The 17,426-nt window shown below is 42.7% G+C and overlaps 1 protein-coding gene across 6 annotated transcripts in view; it reads right to left on the reverse strand.

Moving 5' to 3' along the window:
- The window catches only part of MAPKAP1 (MAPK associated protein 1), a 233,048-nt gene extending 216,055 nt beyond the window's left edge, over positions 1-16,993 (reverse strand). For 2 of the 6 annotated variants that reach the window (XM_019636263.1, XM_019636223.1), the window contains exon 1: positions 16,719-16,992. The gene's annotated coding sequence lies outside the window, so the exon portion shown is untranslated. Of the gene's footprint in view, positions 1-14,966; positions 15,029-15,294; positions 15,483-15,631; positions 15,766-16,718 lie in introns of those variants that run through there. The other 4 variants (XM_019636231.1, XM_019636254.1, XM_019636248.1 and 1 more) reach the window with 4 other exon arrangements.
- Positions 16,994-17,426: the final 433 nt, after the last annotated feature.

Genomic DNA, 17,426 nt, shown 5'->3' on the forward strand with positions numbered 1-17,426 from the left:
GGTTCAAGGAAATCCTTTTTTGACAAAGATGTTAATAGTATCAAGATTTTGGCAGTAAACCTTCTACAAAGGTAAATCATGCTCACTGATTTGAATGGGCATTATCGCCACCAATATTTTTTATGCTATTATGTATAGAAACTGGCTCCTAAAACTACCAGAGTCGAAGTTAGTAAACACATCTGGAATTTCAGGTTATTGTCTCTAGCCTGCCTAGGAACTAGCTATGGGATGACTTTGAGCGAGTCAGGTCCCTCTCTGTTCCCTCAGCAGTAAAATATCCATAACCTAGAGTCCTACGTAGCCACTTCATGGGGATACTTACAAAAAGTAAAACAGCACAACATGAACCCAAGATGCGATATTATTGGCTTTTCTTGTTCTAACTACATCTTTTCGGAAGGAAAATAAATGTCAACTATGAAACTCATTCATTTAACTCCTAATGAGTGGAGGACAGCAATGAGAAAATCTCAAGTAGCAGATAATCCTATAGCACATAAAACTATTTTTATGTGACTTTGAAAGGTGCTTTGTAGTTTCATTTGAATGGAGCTTTCATAACCTTGACAAATGGTAAGTGCTACTCTTGTTATTATCAAAACTGCACTAACTTTGCCAGGTTATTTTTTTTATAACCTTGTAGACTATGTTTTTCTTTCTTTTTTTTTTTTTTAAACCATCACCACAGTGATCAAACTTTAGGACAGGACAGCAAAACTGGTTTCATTCTGCCTATGGTGTTCTAAAGTTAGAGTGGAAATGTTTCACAAAACACAATTTAAGTAGAATAATCAGTTATCTGGATTCCAGAAGGTTACTTATTTATTTAGTAAGCACTTATGTCACTCACAAAACTATGAGGTAGATTCTACTATTATTCATGTTTTACACATGAGTCAGCTGAGACCCGAGTCCATCTAACCAGCAAGAGGTGGGGCCGGCTGAAGCCTAGGCAGCCTGGCTCCTATCGATTACAATCTCCTGCTTCAGATTTCCGGTCTGTCTACTGCATCACACTCTTCTTAATCCCCTTCTCTCACTCGTCTAGATACGGGTATAAACACACTTACCTATTCATTCAACAAGCATACTGGAAGCCAGGAGTATAAAGTAGTAAATCACAGTCCCTATCCTCAAGAGGCTTACAATCAATCAAGAGGGAAAAGACAAGCACACAAATGGTCACAATAAAGAACGAGAACAATGCTAGAGGATTCTATAACAAATTATGGTAATGCCTTGGTTTGCGAGCATCATTCGTTCTGGAAACAAACTACTCATATTGCAAGACATCACTCGTTTGCCACTTTAAAATGTATTAGAAATGTTTGCTCATCTTGCGCAACACTTGCAAACCAAGTTACTCGCAATCCAAGGTTTTACTGTATTATGTATGGACACACAAAAGAAAAAATAAATCTGGATACTCAAACAAGGCTTAACAGACATGACTAAGATCAAAATAATGGAAGTGATCACTTCCAACTTAGTCACCTTAAAAATAGTGGAGGGCAGGCTGAGTGGCTCAGTTGGTTAAGAGCGTGACCTCTGAACAACAGGGTCACCGGCTCAATTCCCACATGGGCCAGTGAGCTGCACCTGAGCTGAGCTGACCTGCCAAAAGGTGGCAGGATGGCTCAGCTAGTGAGAGCATGTACTCCTAACAACAAGGTTTCTGGTCCGACTCCTGCATGGGATGGTGGGTTGCCCCTCCACCTCCTCCACAGCTAAGATTGAAAGCAGCGACTGGACTTGGAGCTGAGCTGCGCCCTTCACAACTAAGATTGAAGGACAACGACTTGACTTAGAGCTGATGGGTCCTGGAAAAACACAATGTTCCCCTTCCCCAATTCCCCAATCAAATCTTTAAAAAAAAAAAAAAAGAAGAGTGGAAAATAAGGGCTGGCAATTAAATCATCTATAATGCTGGCTCCTTGATGAAAAATGTTTAAAATAAAATTTGTCCCAGATCTGTTCTATGGACTGCGGATTAACCTCAGGCCACGCATAAGTTACTACAGAAGCAGGGAGAGGATAACTATCCTTTGGAGAGGGGAGGTGGAGGCAGTCGAGGAGGCTGGGAAAGGGTAGGTAGGAGAGGCTAAGAGCAAGCAATTGAGCATCCGACTGCCCGGGTTCAAATCTGAACTCCGCCACTAATTCACTGTGGGGTCTGGGGAAAGGAGCCATTTCTGTGCTTCCGTGTCCTCATTTGTAGAAATAAATTTGGTGCCTACCTCACAGGACTGTTATGAGGATTGAATGGGTTGATGTACTTTAAGTGTGTATAACAGCATCTGGCCCATGGTTAGCACTACAGAAATGTTTATACTTTTGTTACTGATGAATCTTCAAAGATGAGAAGTTGGTTGCATAGTTGGAAGAAGGGTCAAGAGACAAACTTATCTCTCCCAAGTAGAAGAGACAGCATGAGACAAGGTGCTAAAACAAGAAACAGCAGAACATGTATTTAGTAACTAAAACTACATGGAGTTCAAAGTTGGTGATTAGATTAGCATTTCAGAGAGTGCTCTGGCAGCTGCAGAGAAGATTAATCTGATGGACACGAGACAAGATTAGTTATGAAGCTATGACTACAACTCAGGGAAGAGATAATGAAATCTGAAGGCAGTGAAAGATAGGTCTACAAGTATGAATTTTAGAAAATAGTTAAGAAATATTTAGGAGATAAAACTGATAGAAACTGGTGACCGAGTGGGTGTGAAGGGTTAAGGAGAAGGGGAAAGTTGATGGCTTGCATGACAGCACCAACAAATGAAACTATGAACTCAAAAGTAGGAACAACTTAACAGGGAGAGGGGAAATGAGGAATTATGTTTCAGACACAGTGAGCTTGAGATGTCTACGGATTACCCAGAGATCCGTCATGATGCAAACTGTCATGATAGCCCAGGAAAAAGGTCTAAGCAAACGTGGGAGACAAAAACACACAAGTGACACATGAAATGGTACCCAAACCTGAAGCCTTGGGAAAGATCTCAACAAATTTGGAACACATCAACATATTAATGACAGGTGAAGCCGTGGATGTGAATGAGCTTACCCAGGGAGAAAATGTAAGAAAGAAGAACAGGAATCTGGGGAACCCAAGAAACAGCAATAGTTAAAGGGTGGGAAGAGAGGGGCCGGCTGAGTAACGCGTTGGTTAGGAGTTGGCTTGGGACTCTGAGCAGCACGGCCCCGGTTCGGATTCTACATGAGGGCCAGTGACGCTGTGCCCTCTACAGCTAAGATGGTGAACAACAGCTCGACCTGGAGCTGGGCTGCAGTGAGTCGCTGGCAACGGCGTAGGCTACAGTGGGGCTGCAATGGGCTGCCATAAGCTACCGTGTGTGACTGGCCGTCCAATGACCGGCGAGCAATCTGCCTCACCTGGGAAGAGCGCAATGATAATACCAACATGGGCCAGTGAAGCGACGTCCTCCACAACTAGACTGAAACACAAAAGGACAGCAACTTGTCTGTTCCCCTTCCCTGATTCCCCAATAAAATCTTTTAAAAAACAGAAAAGAAAAAAAAGATGGGCAGAGAAAAAAAAAACCCCAGAAGCTGTGAAAACCAAGTCAGTCAACCTTTGTCTGAATTCTCAAGTTAGGGTCCACTCTGTTTTCTGAATTTCACAAGTTTCTAAGCAGTTACTTTCATCGCTGGCTTTCCCCTCTCCTCTCATTTCCTAGTAAGAAGTTCCAGCTACCGGATTATGAAGTCCTTGAGAGGAAAGGACTAGAAGCCTTACTTGGCTTCCTATTACTAACACCTGATAGAAGGCCTGGTACACATACCCTTGTACAATAGAATGAACCTGGATGAACAGAGAAAAATGAACATTTTCCTGTGTATCAAGACAAAGGGGGGAAAAAAGACAAAGGCCCATGGAACTCCGAGGACCTAAGGTTGCTTCCGGCTCAGACCAGAGCCAACACAGAGCCTGCGGCGAGCACAAGCAGAAAGGGGGCAGGCTTTATACACTGCTGGCGGGAAGGTAAAATGATGCAGCCGCTTTTGAAAACGGTCTGGCAGTTTCTCAAAATATTAAACAGAGTCACCATATAACCAACCCAGCAATCCACTCCAAGGTATACACCCAACAGAACTGAAAACATGTTCACACAGACATGTATAGGAATGCTCATAGTATCCACAGCAATATTATTCACAACAGCCAAAGAGTGGAAACAACCCAAACCTCCATCGACTGATGAATGGATAAGCAAAATGTGATATTTCCATACAATGGAATATTATTTGGCAATAAAAAGGAATGAAATACTGATACATGCTACAACACGCTAAGTAAAAGCAAGCAAACACAAAATGCCACATTGTATGATTCCATTAATAAGAAAGGTTCAGAATGGACAGATCCCTAGAGATAGAAAGTAGATTAATGGTTGCCAGGGACTGGGGCAGGGAGGAATGCGGAGTGGCTGCTAATGCGTATGGGGTTTCTTTTTGGGTAATAAAAATGTTTTGGTTTTAGATAGTGGTGATGGTTATATAACTTTGTGAATATACTACAAACCATTGAATTGTACACTTGGAAAGAGTGCATTTATGGTATACGAATTATATCTCAATTGTAAAAAGGGAAGTAGAAACACAGGAAGGCTGGAATCCATGCTGCATTCTCGATTTCTTCCAGTTCAGGTGATTCCAACACAAGGATACCAACAAATCACTTAATTGAACAGTACTGGCCACAGTAACCATAAAAATTTTTAAACAATTTGTAATACAAGTTGATTGCATCAAAGAGATACTGAATTCCTCATGCAAAAAAGGGAGTTTCCAAGTCCCTCCCCTGGGGAAAGGAAGAGAACTTTCACATAATGTTAGTGACCCTGTACGGATGCAGCTAATCTACACTTCTAACTTCTAGTTAAGGGAGATTCAATCCTAGTGCTGGTAGTGCCAACAGAACTTAACTTGAAGTAAACACACACTTGTGAGCATGGGAGAAGCTTGTCCTACCAAAGCACCAGACGATGCTTTAACCCACACCAGAGTGGGGTCCCACGACGCAGCACATTAATTACCACAATGCCTCTGTCAGCAACATACTGAACTACAGGTCCTTGGGAAGTAATTCTCCTCTTCGCTTTGGAACAAACAAACAGAAGGGGATAAAGAAAGAACGGCACCGGGCCGGTCGAGTGGCGCGTTGGTTAAGAACTGGCTTAGGACACCAGAGGGCCCCGGTTCGGATCCCACATATGAGGGCCAGTGACACTGCCCTCCACAGCTAAGATGCTGAACAACAGCTCAACCTGGAGCTGGGCTGCCGTGAGTTGCCGGCGATGGGGTAGGCTGCAGCCCCTGCGGCAGTGGGTTGCCATGGGCTACCGTATGCAGCCAGCAGCCAGCGTGAGCGGCCAGCAGCCACAGTGAGCGGCCATCCAGAAGCCGGCAACTGATCTGCCTCGCCCGGGAAGAGCACAATGATGGTGCCAACTTGGGCCAGTGAAGCAACGTCCTCCACAACTAGACTGAAGAATAAGAACAAAAAGACAGCAACTTGTCTGTTCCCCTTCCCCCAATTCCCCAGCGCTGTTCCCATCCCCCAATTCCCCAATAAAAATCTTTAAAAAAAAAAAGAAAGAAAGAACAGCACCATGGCATGCAAGAAAACAAAAGCTTTGGGGCGCCTGCAATTCCACTACACAGGAGCTGAGAAAACTGGGAAAGTCACAATTTCTCTGGACCTCAGTAAGACATCATCACATACCTCGCAAAGCTGCTGTCACAATGTAGGGCCCAAAAGTGACACTCAAATATTAGTACTTTCCCAATTCACCTGAAAGGAAACTAACTGCTGGTACTCTACATTTTGGGGTGAGATTAGAAAATGAGACTTGTGGACCTCTTCTCTATGAGGTACTCAAACATATATTCCCATACTGAAAATTAGAAAATAGAATGTCAAGTTAGAATCCGTGACTCCTTTCTTTCTATGAAGCCTACAGCCATTTAATCACCAATCCTTTGCATTCTCTTTAGATTTCATTCACTTTTCTTTATCTCCATAACCTAATCCAAGCCACCATCTCTCACCTAGGCTACAGCAACTGTTTCCTAACTTGTCTGAAAATCCTTCAGTGACATCCCCAACTCTTCCACAGAACTGAACCTTGCCTACCTTTGCAGCCCTTCAATTACCATCTTAGTTCTTTCTACTCCAGTCATACTTAACTTGTAGTTTTCTTCAAGCCTTAGAACATATACTACTGTCTAGAACCCTTTTCTCTGCCCTTCCCCCTGGCTTAGACATCACTTTCTCCTTGACTCTTCAGATCCCAACTTAGACATCATGTGCCCAGGAAAGTTAGACCTTACCAAGTCCAGAGCAGGTATTCCTCCACACTCACCTTTCCTCTCATTGCTGTAACGCTTCTCAAGCGGGGTTATACTTCTTAAACTAGGCTGTACTTCCATTACTAGACTGCACGTCCCATGAGGGCAGTGTCGTGTATAGTTTTCACTGCTTAAATCCGAGACATATGCCTAGTGCCCAATATATAGTCAGCAACTACTGACCGAATACATGATTACAATTAAGCAAACATCTTAACTGACTGAAAGGGAGATTTTTACATTTTATTTTCGTCATATAAAAATATTTGAAAATATTTTTTAATAGTAAATAAAATTAGATATAAACAAATGCAATTCTTCAGAACTGTGGAGAAAAAGGACTTAGGCACATACGCACTTTCTACAACTTGAACCCATTACTACTAAATATAATCAAAAGGAGCTAAATGACTGCCTCAGTAGGAATGGTGCTCCTAAGTGTTGTAAAACTTTTAATCTCCTTAACTGGAAAAAGCAGAAAAGGTACATATGATGCAAATTACAAACATTATAGTCAAATCATGCACTGGAGTGAAAACAGGCAAACTGGGTTTTTTACCGCCCCTCCCCCATCCAAAGAATGTTAGAGGCACTTGATAAAAGGGCTGCTTACTCCCAATAGCTCACCAAGTGAAGGTTACTCTGAAATACTTCAAATTCCATCAGCACTCAGTGCTGCAAAGACTGTGGGAAGAGAATGTTCTAAGCACAGACTAATGGACAGAAGGTACAAATGAAATAAACCCTGATGCATGATGACTATCTAAGGAAATCTGAACGGAAAACTGAATATATTTGTTCTGAAGTCATTAAACAACGCTTCAGTTTCTGAACTACGTTCAAAATATTTAACATATTTTATAAATCTACAGTATAAAGGACAGGGGTTTGTTATTAAAGATAAATAGTTTCCTTTGCCTAGTTTAGGATATATAAATCTCTATCACGTTTCAGATTTAGTATTTGTATTTTTATTTATTTATTTTTTACCAACAATTTCATTTATCATGTGTTTGTTGCCTATGCTAACGAGAATACAAGTTACACCAACTCAGAATTTTTATTATCATTTTGGTGATGTGACCACTCTTTTAACTCTGTTCCTATTTTAACAGCAACTTTAAGCTTGTAAACAAACTGTTTCTCAGGTAAACTCAATTGCCCCACATCAGAAACATAAGCAAATAAATAAGTACAAAAAAGGCAGAGATTATAAATTAGGGCAGACAAATGTGTATCTAGCCCCACGCCAGTAAAGAGCATTCTATCAATATAGTAAAATGCTAATCTCCTAATTAACAACCTAATTAGGTAATTATGGCTTTGCAGAGGGATGCCGAAATGAAATATGACAACATGGTCACCTCTTTATATGGCACCTGTGGGCCTTTTCAGCTGTCATTGCAAAGAGTGCAATATCAATTTGAACAGATGACAAAGTGCTGTCATTTTTCATTCTGATAATATACAGAATGCTTTGGACAGAAGCAGTTTACAAAAAGAAACATCTTGCCTGGTATTTCCCTAATTTAAATATGCGCAAATAGATTGTTAAAATTTCTGCATGCTTTTAAATATTGTACATAGGAAAATTACCAAGCACATTAGGGGAAAAAACCTAACTGCTGTCATGCTTAACTGTATGTGCTGAAACCACTGCAATTTCAATTATGAAGTATATGACAATGAGAAAAGAGTAAAAGGCACCAACTCATTGTGACTTTTAATAGTCATACTTTTTGAATATTGGTACAGAAAAATTAAAATCCGAACTTTGATCTTTAATTTTTTCTTACCAAAAACAGTGAGATAAAAATTCACACTTCTATATTTCCATGCCTAAAAAGTACTTCCCAATAGCTAAGCATTCAACTCACAAAAAAAGCTCTCTATATACAAATGTCTAATCTCACAGAGACAAGAGTAAACGCTCTCTGAAACAGACTTGTCACAGGGCTGCTCACTGTCCCAGAGGTGATGGCAGCACTGGGACACTGCTACCACCACAAATACAACTCTTCTTCCACAAATGCTGTCTTAAACAGGATTTTGGGGGAAGGAGAGGAAGGCTAGCCTGGGAACCTCAACATCATTTGTCAAGATCCATGAAACCACATTCTAAGTGTAAAACAGCTGAGTTGAAAATACAATCCGTTTAGAATTCCAGACCATTTGCATTAGTCAAAACCACTTTGGTCAAAACGCTGTTCACTGGCTCTACTCATATTTTTTAATACTAAGTTTAAACTAAAATCATTTTTTTTAAATAATTTGTTTATCACAGGATATTTTGGAAAACAGAGAAAAGCATAAAGACCTATCATTTTACCACCTATTTTTTTTCTTATGTTTGACATAATTGTGATCACACTTTAGTTTTATACCCTTTTTTATTTCATGTTACATGATAAGCATTTACCATGTCACTAAAATTCTTATAAAACATCTGAAGTCACTGCACAATATTTCCATTCTATGGCTTTTCCATAATTTCTCTAAATTCTTTGTTAAATAAAAAAGTTGTTTCTGGGCCGGCCAAGTGTTGCGTTGGTTAGGAGCTGGCTTGGGATGCCAGCTCTGAGCAGTAGGGCCCCGGCTCGGATCCCACATGCGGGCCAGTGACGCTGCGCCCTCTATAGCTAAGATGGTGAACAACAGCTTGACCTGGAGCTGGGCTGCCGTGAGTTGCCAGTGACGGCATAGGCTGCAGTGGAGCTGCAGTGGGCTGCTATAAGCTACCGTGAGTAGCTGGCAGCCGGCGTGAGCTGCCAAGAACCACCGTGAGCAGCCATCCAGGGGCCGGCGACCCAACTGCCTCACCCGGGAAGAGCGCAATGATAATACCAACATGGGCCAGTGAGGCGACGTCCTCCACAACTAGACAAGAGAACAAAAGGACAGCAACTTGTCTGTTCTCCTTCCCTGATTCCCCAATGCTATTCCCCTCCCCCAATTCCCCAATAAAAATCTAAAAAAAAGCAAAAAGACAAAGGGACTTATATCAAGACTATATAGAATTCTTACAAATCAATGATAAAAAAAAGACAAATAACTCAAAAAAAAAAAGTTTCTAATTTTTGCTATTTTAAGTACTGCTGCAGTGAACACCTTTAAACAAGAATATTTTTCTATATCTCTGATTATTTCTTTAACAATAATTCCTAGAAATGGAATTAAAAGCTCAAAAAGCATGTATGACTTATTTTTTATAAGACTTGTGATAAATATTGCCAAAATATTTTCCGGAAAAGTTTTACCAATTTATATTCCCACTAACAATACGAGTGACCATCTCACCACCAACCTCTGCCAGGAACTAATATTAGAGTTTTATTAAATCTTTAAACTTCATATCATATGATTGCACCTACAATCACTCTCACAATATAATCAATATACACAACTTTTTGCAGGCAGTAAGTTTAAGTAAGAAGGGCCATGGTTGATGACTGTCTGAAAACAAGGGCCAATTCCAATATCCAAATCTAGAACAGCAGGAATAGTAACAAAAGCACTATTTAATGGAAAATAACAAGGGTTCAAATCCTACCTTTGTCATTATCTTAGCTGTCTACCTTGAATCACTTTATTTCTCTAGGCTTCAGGTGTAGCATTTGTAAGATGGGGACAGCAAAACATAACATCCCTTGTTCTCTCACAACTTCAACAGGTAATCACCGGCAGACAAAAAAGGGAGTATAAGCAACTGGAGGTTCATTTAATAGCCTAAAACGAGCATACTGAAATCATTTTCTCAACAGTGCCCAGTTGGTAGGTGTGCTAAGTGATGCACAAAGAACTAGGAATTAACGAGACAAATTTCATGATCCAGACATGAAAATGAGTCTCACTCCTTCACAATCACTCCATAGAACCATTTCTTGTTACTTTATATTAACATCGGAACGTCTTGTGCCCCTGAATGCTGGTACCCACATCTTTCCAGGGGCATCTCGGTACTAAGTACTTACAGAAGTTCTTTCATTTAATCCTCACAAGTAGCGTATGAGACTGGCAGTATTGTCCTCATTTTTGCAGATCGTTCAGGGCACACAGTTAATAACTGACAGAGCCAGTATTCAAACCCAGGGGGTGTGGCTCCAAAGCCTCACCTCACATGTCTGCAAGAGTCAAGTCTGCACCTCAGTTCTTTGTTGGTCTCTTTTATGTCTGCAACTCAAGTTCAGATTAAAACTTTACTTTGTTTTAAAAAGGAAACCATTCCTTCAAACAATTTTCTACCGATTTCTGTGCTGAAACAGTACTTATTTAGAATACAGTATTTTAAAATGAGTTCATAGGGAACTAAAAAATGTTATTGTTTTGAATGTGTAAAATTCAGTCCATTTTGTCTGCATCAATAATAAAAGCATATTCATAAAAGTATCCTCAAGTATAGGATATGAATCTAACGCCACATATATGTAGGGGTAGGTGTGACATAACATTCAATTTCTTTCACAAGTGATTACTAGAATTTAATTTCAATAGTTATTCTAAACCTTCTTGCTGTTTCCAGAATTTAAATTTTTGTTTTTTTAAGTGGTTTCTCCCATTTTTCTCACTTTCAATTACTTAAACCTGTTTTCTTCTTTGGGTTCAAATTCTGTGTTTCCTATATTAAATCTACTTCCCCAATATATCTAGACTGCTGCCAACTAGAGTTAATAAATTTTGAATGACTGCTCAGGATTTATTTTCTTCATTTTTATATTCTATGTTATTTCCTTATACAATAGAGTATGAATGAAAACAAGTATCTACAAGGCCAATATTTCTTCAATTTTCACCTTGTGGAAGGTGGGTATTAAAATAAAAATAAATTAAACTCTTGGGCTGGGAACTCCCTGACCATATTTCTCTCACTCTGCTGGGTGTCTCTATGCCCCCTTTCAATCTTGTGAGTATATATACACAGTCAACAAAGCACAGTATGCATTTGGGGAGCACCTGGCCTGTCAAGGTCCTTTCCCAGAACAAGTAATGAACAAAGAACAGAGGGAAGAGCTGAGCAGTAGCTTTCTACCTGCCATCAAGGGAGGAGCAGCAGCATTTTAGATTTGAATCATTCTCTACTGGGGTCTGCCAGTAATCAGTTGTGTGACTTTAATCATGCCAATTAGAAACAGAAAGCTTGGCATCCTGAAAAGACCTCAGCAAGACTTGAATTGAGCTCCTCTTATTATGGGGAGAGGACAAAAGATCGAAAGATCTGGAAGTGACTTGACCAGAATGAAAAGGCTGTTAGCAGCATCACTATATTCAGAATTCCGGTCCCTCTCAACGTAGCAACGTAGCGCACTTCCTGCTATACTGTCTTTCACTGGGCTCCAATTTCTTCATCTCAAGAGGCTACGATTACCACCTGCCCTTGTTCACCTCATGACATGAGAGAGAGGACCAAAGAGACAAGAGATCTGGCAGTATTTAAAGTACTAAGAGCACATAACAAAAGTATTACAAGGTCATCTCTTTATCAAACCCCTTGAAATTTAGCCTGATTATATAATAAAAGCATTCACCCTACCATTTCCCCAAAGACATCAGTATGAGTCAATTACAACCGCCCCTCATTCTGGCTATTTACCAGTAGACTTCTGATCAATAACCACAACCTGTGCCGTCTCCTGCTTTCAACAGTGGGTACCAAAATTTCAGCGAGTGAGTATATCTGAGTTCACAATCAGGCAGCCTAAGTCTGTATACAGCCCGCGAATGTGCTTTGATCTACACGATAATTTTTGTTTGTTTTTTGTTTTTTGTTTAATTGGGGAATTGGGGGATGGGAACAGCGCTGGGAAATCGGGGGAAGGGAAACAGACAAGTTGCTGTCCTTTTGTTCTTCAGTCTAGTTGTGGAGGACGTTGCTTCACTGACCCAAGTTGGCACCATCATTACGCTCTTCCCCGGTGAGGCAGGTCAGTCACTGGCTTCTGGACGGCCACTCACGGCGGCTGCTGGCCGCTCACGCTGGCTGCCGGCCACACACAGTAGCCCATGGCAACCCACTGCAGCAGGGGCTGCAGCCTAACACCGTAGCTGGTGACTCACAACAACCCAGCTCCAGGTAGAGCTGTTGTTCAGCATCTTAGCTGTGGAGGGCAGTGTCACTGGCCCTCATATGTGGGATCCGAACCGGGGCCCTCTGGCGTCCCAAGCCAGCTCTTAACCAACACGCCACTCGGCAGGCCCTACACGATAATTTTTTTAAATGGCAAAATTTTAAAACTAAATACGTTAAACTCCAGATTTCCACCATCTCTCGAAAACAATGACAAGATCCAGGGACAGCGGGCCTACTTTCTCACACAGCAACAAGCAACTGGAGCTGAGCAGCGACTGACACGTCCAGACTGGTCCTGCGCCCTCCAGCTCACCAAGGTCTGTCCCAGATGCTTAAAAGAGAACTAATAAATACTTGTTCACTCTTTCTGGGCCAAATATTTCTGGTGTTATCACTCACGAGCTGTGTGACTCTGGCGTAACATACTTAAACACTAAGGCTTAGGCTATTCATGTGTTAAATGGGGTCATAGCACCTATCTCACAGAATCAGGATGAATAAAAGAAATAAAGTACACAAAAACATTTAACTACGACCAAAATAGAAGTGCTCAGTTATTTTAAATTTAACACAAGTTGAGTCGACCAAATGGCGCGTTGGCTAAGAGCTGGCTTGGGGCACCAGAGAGCCCCGGTTCGGATCCCACATGGAGGCCAGTGACACTGCCCTCTACAGCTGAGATGCTGAACAACAGCTCAACCTGGAGCTGGGCTGCCATGAGTCGCCGGAGATGGCGTAGGCTGCAGCCCCTGTGGCAGTGGGTTGCCATGGGCTACCGTGTGTAGCCAGGAGCCAGCGTGAGCTGCCGGCAGCCGCGGTGAGCGGCCATCCAGAAGCCAGCGACTGATCTGCCTTGCCCGGGAAGAGTGCAATGATGGTGCCAACTTGGGCCAGTGAAGCAATGTCCTCCACAACTAGAATGAAGAACAAAAGGACAGCAGCTTGTCTGTTCCCCTTCCCGATTCCCCAGCGCTGTTCCCATCCCCCAAGTCCCCAATAAACTCTTTAAAAAATAAATAAATAAATTTAACACAAGTTGAAATGTGCTAACTTATGAGTCAAAACGTCTCAAAAACCTCAAACTCACAGAAAACACAAGGTCAGGACACCTTCCATTGGGAAAAAAACATAATGTGACAGAATTCTTTGTCATATAATAATTCGGTACCTATTGCTGTGTCCTTAACAATAAGGCCTACATATCAAAATAACAGATTCCGACCAAATTCGGCGTCGGAAGTAATTCTGAGTCCACTGAAGTACAACAGTTTCTAAAGTCTTCATTCACCAGTCAACAAGCAAACCAAACCCGCCACTAAAAACATATATACATATATTTAACATGACAGACGAGTACAATAGGCCGGCCTCGCTCATTCCTCATCCCTGCTGCCCAGCACACTGAGCCTATGGCTCAAGCCTAGCTCCTCTCTGAAGCTTCTCCAGAGGGTCCCCATCCACATCACAGAAAATAAACAGCATGGTGTCGTACTGAAGAGCGGAGATAGCAAAGTCTAGCAGATGATCGCCTCTACTCGCCATAAACCCAAGGAATTTATTTAACCTCTCTGTGCTCTAGTTTCCTCATCTGTAAAATCAGGACGCTAATATACACCTTCCTGTACAGGAGTAAATGAGATAATACATCTACCACAAGGCTAGCACACAGTAAGTGCTTGTTAGCTACCATTATCAGTGTTCCCTCCTTTGTGCTCTTTGGTACCCTGTGGGGACTGCTTAGTACCTACAGTGCTTTGCTGCAGTTCACCTGCACATAAAACATCTCCCCACCGGAATGTCAACAACCTCAGGGTGGGGACCTGGTTTGCTTCCTCTTTGCATCCCCGGAGTCTAACATTTCCCCTGGCACTGCGGAATGAATCAGAGATCCTCAAAAGTATTTACTAACTGGAAAAGTTATAAGCAGAAACTGTAATTTACCTCTCTTGCCTGACATCAAGGCCCTCACTGACACTGACCCCTACTGACCCCCCAACTTTACCTCCCAGTATCACCAATAAAAAGCAGCAATGGCTTGCTTGTTTCAGGCTGGCCTACTCACCATTCTAAAACCATGCCAGTCATTGCATCTTTGCATTTTATAGCAATCACTTCAGGCGCTCTATCTACATTAGCTTATGAAATATTCACACCACTCCATGAGGTCCGTATTATCCCCCTATCCCAACCCATGCTTGAGGAAAATAAAGTTTATAATTTAAAAAACTTGCCAAAGATCACATATCTAGTAAGAAAAGGAACCAGGAACTGACCAGAGTTCATGGTTATTCTCTACAGAATGACTTCCCTGTTCATATTCAAAGCTGGGCTGACACACCTACCACCTTCTTGCCCTGGAAGATCAGGGTCTTCTCTCTACATTTAAAGAGCCATCTGTACCATGCATTTTGACATTCGTATTTTTTCTCTTATATACTTGTTTCAATATGAACTTGATATAGAGAGCTATGGTGTGAAAGAAAGCAAAACACATAATGAAAAAAGCAGAGGTAGGCATCAGACAGACCTGGGTTTGAATCCTGGCTCTGTCTCGTACCAGCTGTGTAATTTAGCCTGAGTCTTCCTAATCTGTAAATTGAGGTTAAAATGATTAAACAAGAGAAACCTGTATGTAACATCCAGTACAGAATAAAGCTTAGTGAACCCCACATTATGAAGTATTACCTGTCCATAGCACACTGCTCAAAAGTTAATGACCCACCCCCATCCTGTGCTACCACTGTACCCCAGGAAGAGCTCTCACACCATGTACCTATCACTGTGTTGGAATTATTCCCTAAATTGAGCTCCCCGCAACAAGGACTTATTTATCTCTACATTGTCTGGTATTGTACCTGGTAAATATCCATAGTCAATAAATGTCTGTTAAGTGAAATAATTGTAGAGATGATAATGAGTGTTTATAGGAGTCTAGAAAAGAAGTAATTTCCAGCTGGGGTTGTCCTGCATTGGTTGAAGGAGGCCAATTTCAGCTGGGCCCTGGGTAACAGTTCAATAGGTGGAAACAAAAAAGCAGGAACCTTCTAGACAGGGAGAATGTCCTACAAAAAACAAGGGTCAAAGAAAAGAACAAACATGATTTGAGGTCCTACTTATCTAAAGTAAAGGCTCAGGGTAGAGTGATTTAGGAAGGGGGCGATTTCAAGCATGGCTGGAAAGTTGGCCAGGTACCAGATAAGGAGGTAGAGGAATCTGAGTTCAGTATGGCATCACAGTAGTTGAAAGTAGGTATGAGCACAAAGCTGAATGGGAAAGAGGCCACCAGCATGCCTCATAGGCTCCAAGGAGGCTTGCAAGTGTGTAGACTGAAAAAGACAAAAACAATTATCAATGCTTCCTCAAGGACACTCTCAGCGTTTTACTGAGCACCCTGTGTGGGCTCACAGTATATGAGGAATAAAACATGGTGCCTCATTTTCCTTCTCTAGTGGGTTTTTAAGTTGGGAATCCACCCCTTCTGCTTGTCAAAAGCAGAATGAGAATGTTGGCTTTAACTGATGTGTTAAACGCCTGTCTCCATTTGACTGTATATACTTAAGGAAGTTCTGGATTTTGCTAGTTTGGGGTTACAACATGATGCTCTGCACAGTGCCAGGTACTGTGACAGGCTTCAAAAACTACTTGCGTTCAGGCAGAATGAAATTTTAACCATTTTCAACGTCAACTTTTAGGCTTCTGGTTAAAGTAATACAGTACTCCTGTTTAAACTACGGTCATTTTTTTTTTCAGACTTAAACAGATCTAGAAGACTCCTTGCCACTCCCATAAATTAAAAGCTGAATCAAAGTTACATCTAGAGCACTGAATCAAAGCACTACATCTAGAAAAAAATAGTTCTGCGAGGCTGTTTACCCCTTTGGGGGCAATGGGGAGCAGGGGCACTAGGAAACAGGGGCCACACAGGCAATGCTTTAAAAACTTGATTTTGACGTTATGAAGGACACCCAGATGTTGCCGAGCGCAGGGCCGGAAACTACAGGAGCCAAAAGTACCCTCTTCCGTCCCCGCTTCCTACACTACCAGGTCCATTAGCTTCTCCTCCCCCAAATCACACACCCAGCTAGCCGTCAGGCTCACAGACAGCAGCTCCAGTTCTGGGAAGAGCCAGGAAACGGATGCTCACGGGAGACCTAAGCAAGGGCCAGACATGCTGCCCGCTGGGCAGCGCCGGGAGCAGAGGAGTGAGGAGGACCGCCAGGCTCCTTGGGTGGGTGGCAGGAGACCGAGAGAGTGAGCTAGCGGCTGGGGCAACCTTTACCTGAAGCTGCTGCCACACTACGGACGGGGTCGGACCCCGGGATGCGTTCTTTGGGGGAGGGCCCGGCTCCCCCGTGCCTCCCGGCCCCTGTCCCGAGCTCCGCACTCTCGGAATCCTCGGGGGCTGTCGCTCCTCCCGGCCGGCTCAGCTACTGCTTTCCGGGCTCGCCCTCATGCCCACGTTGCTTGCTGCAGCCGGCCGGCCGAGCAGCAACCCTGCAGCCCCGAGTCGCGCCACGACCCGGAACCGCACCCCGTGCACCGGAAGTCCCCGACCGAGAAGGAGCCGCTGGCTGGGGACGTAGTGCGCAAGCCCCGGAGCCGAGGGCTTGGAGCGAAGCCCTCCCGTGGGGCGGGGCCCGCGGAGAACGTGCGCATGCGTGCCATTCCGTCCCCGGGTAAGGCCTGGGTCAGAGATTTGCTGGGAACCTGGGAAGATACACCTGCCCGTGGACTTAGATAGAAATCAAGGTTAGCGTTCTTCAAATCTCCGTTTCTATTCATTCCGCTTCCACGGAAAAAAACCTCAGCTCATCCAGAAATGAGTAATGAGGCAGCTTAGCCTCTGGGTCAGAAAGACCTGGGTTCAAATGCCAACTCTAACTTGCTGTGTATGTATCCCAGAACAAGACACCTCCCCCTCTCCCCCCTCTGACCCTTGGTTTTCCCATCCCTACAACAGTTACGATTTTAGAGTATTGTGAGAAAC

Source organism: Hipposideros armiger, unplaced genomic scaffold, assembly GCF_001890085.2.
Source record: "Hipposideros armiger isolate ML-2016 unplaced genomic scaffold, ASM189008v1 scaffold_3, whole genome shotgun sequence".
Classification (NCBI taxonomy): Eukaryota; Metazoa; Chordata; class Mammalia; order Chiroptera; family Hipposideridae; genus Hipposideros; species Hipposideros armiger.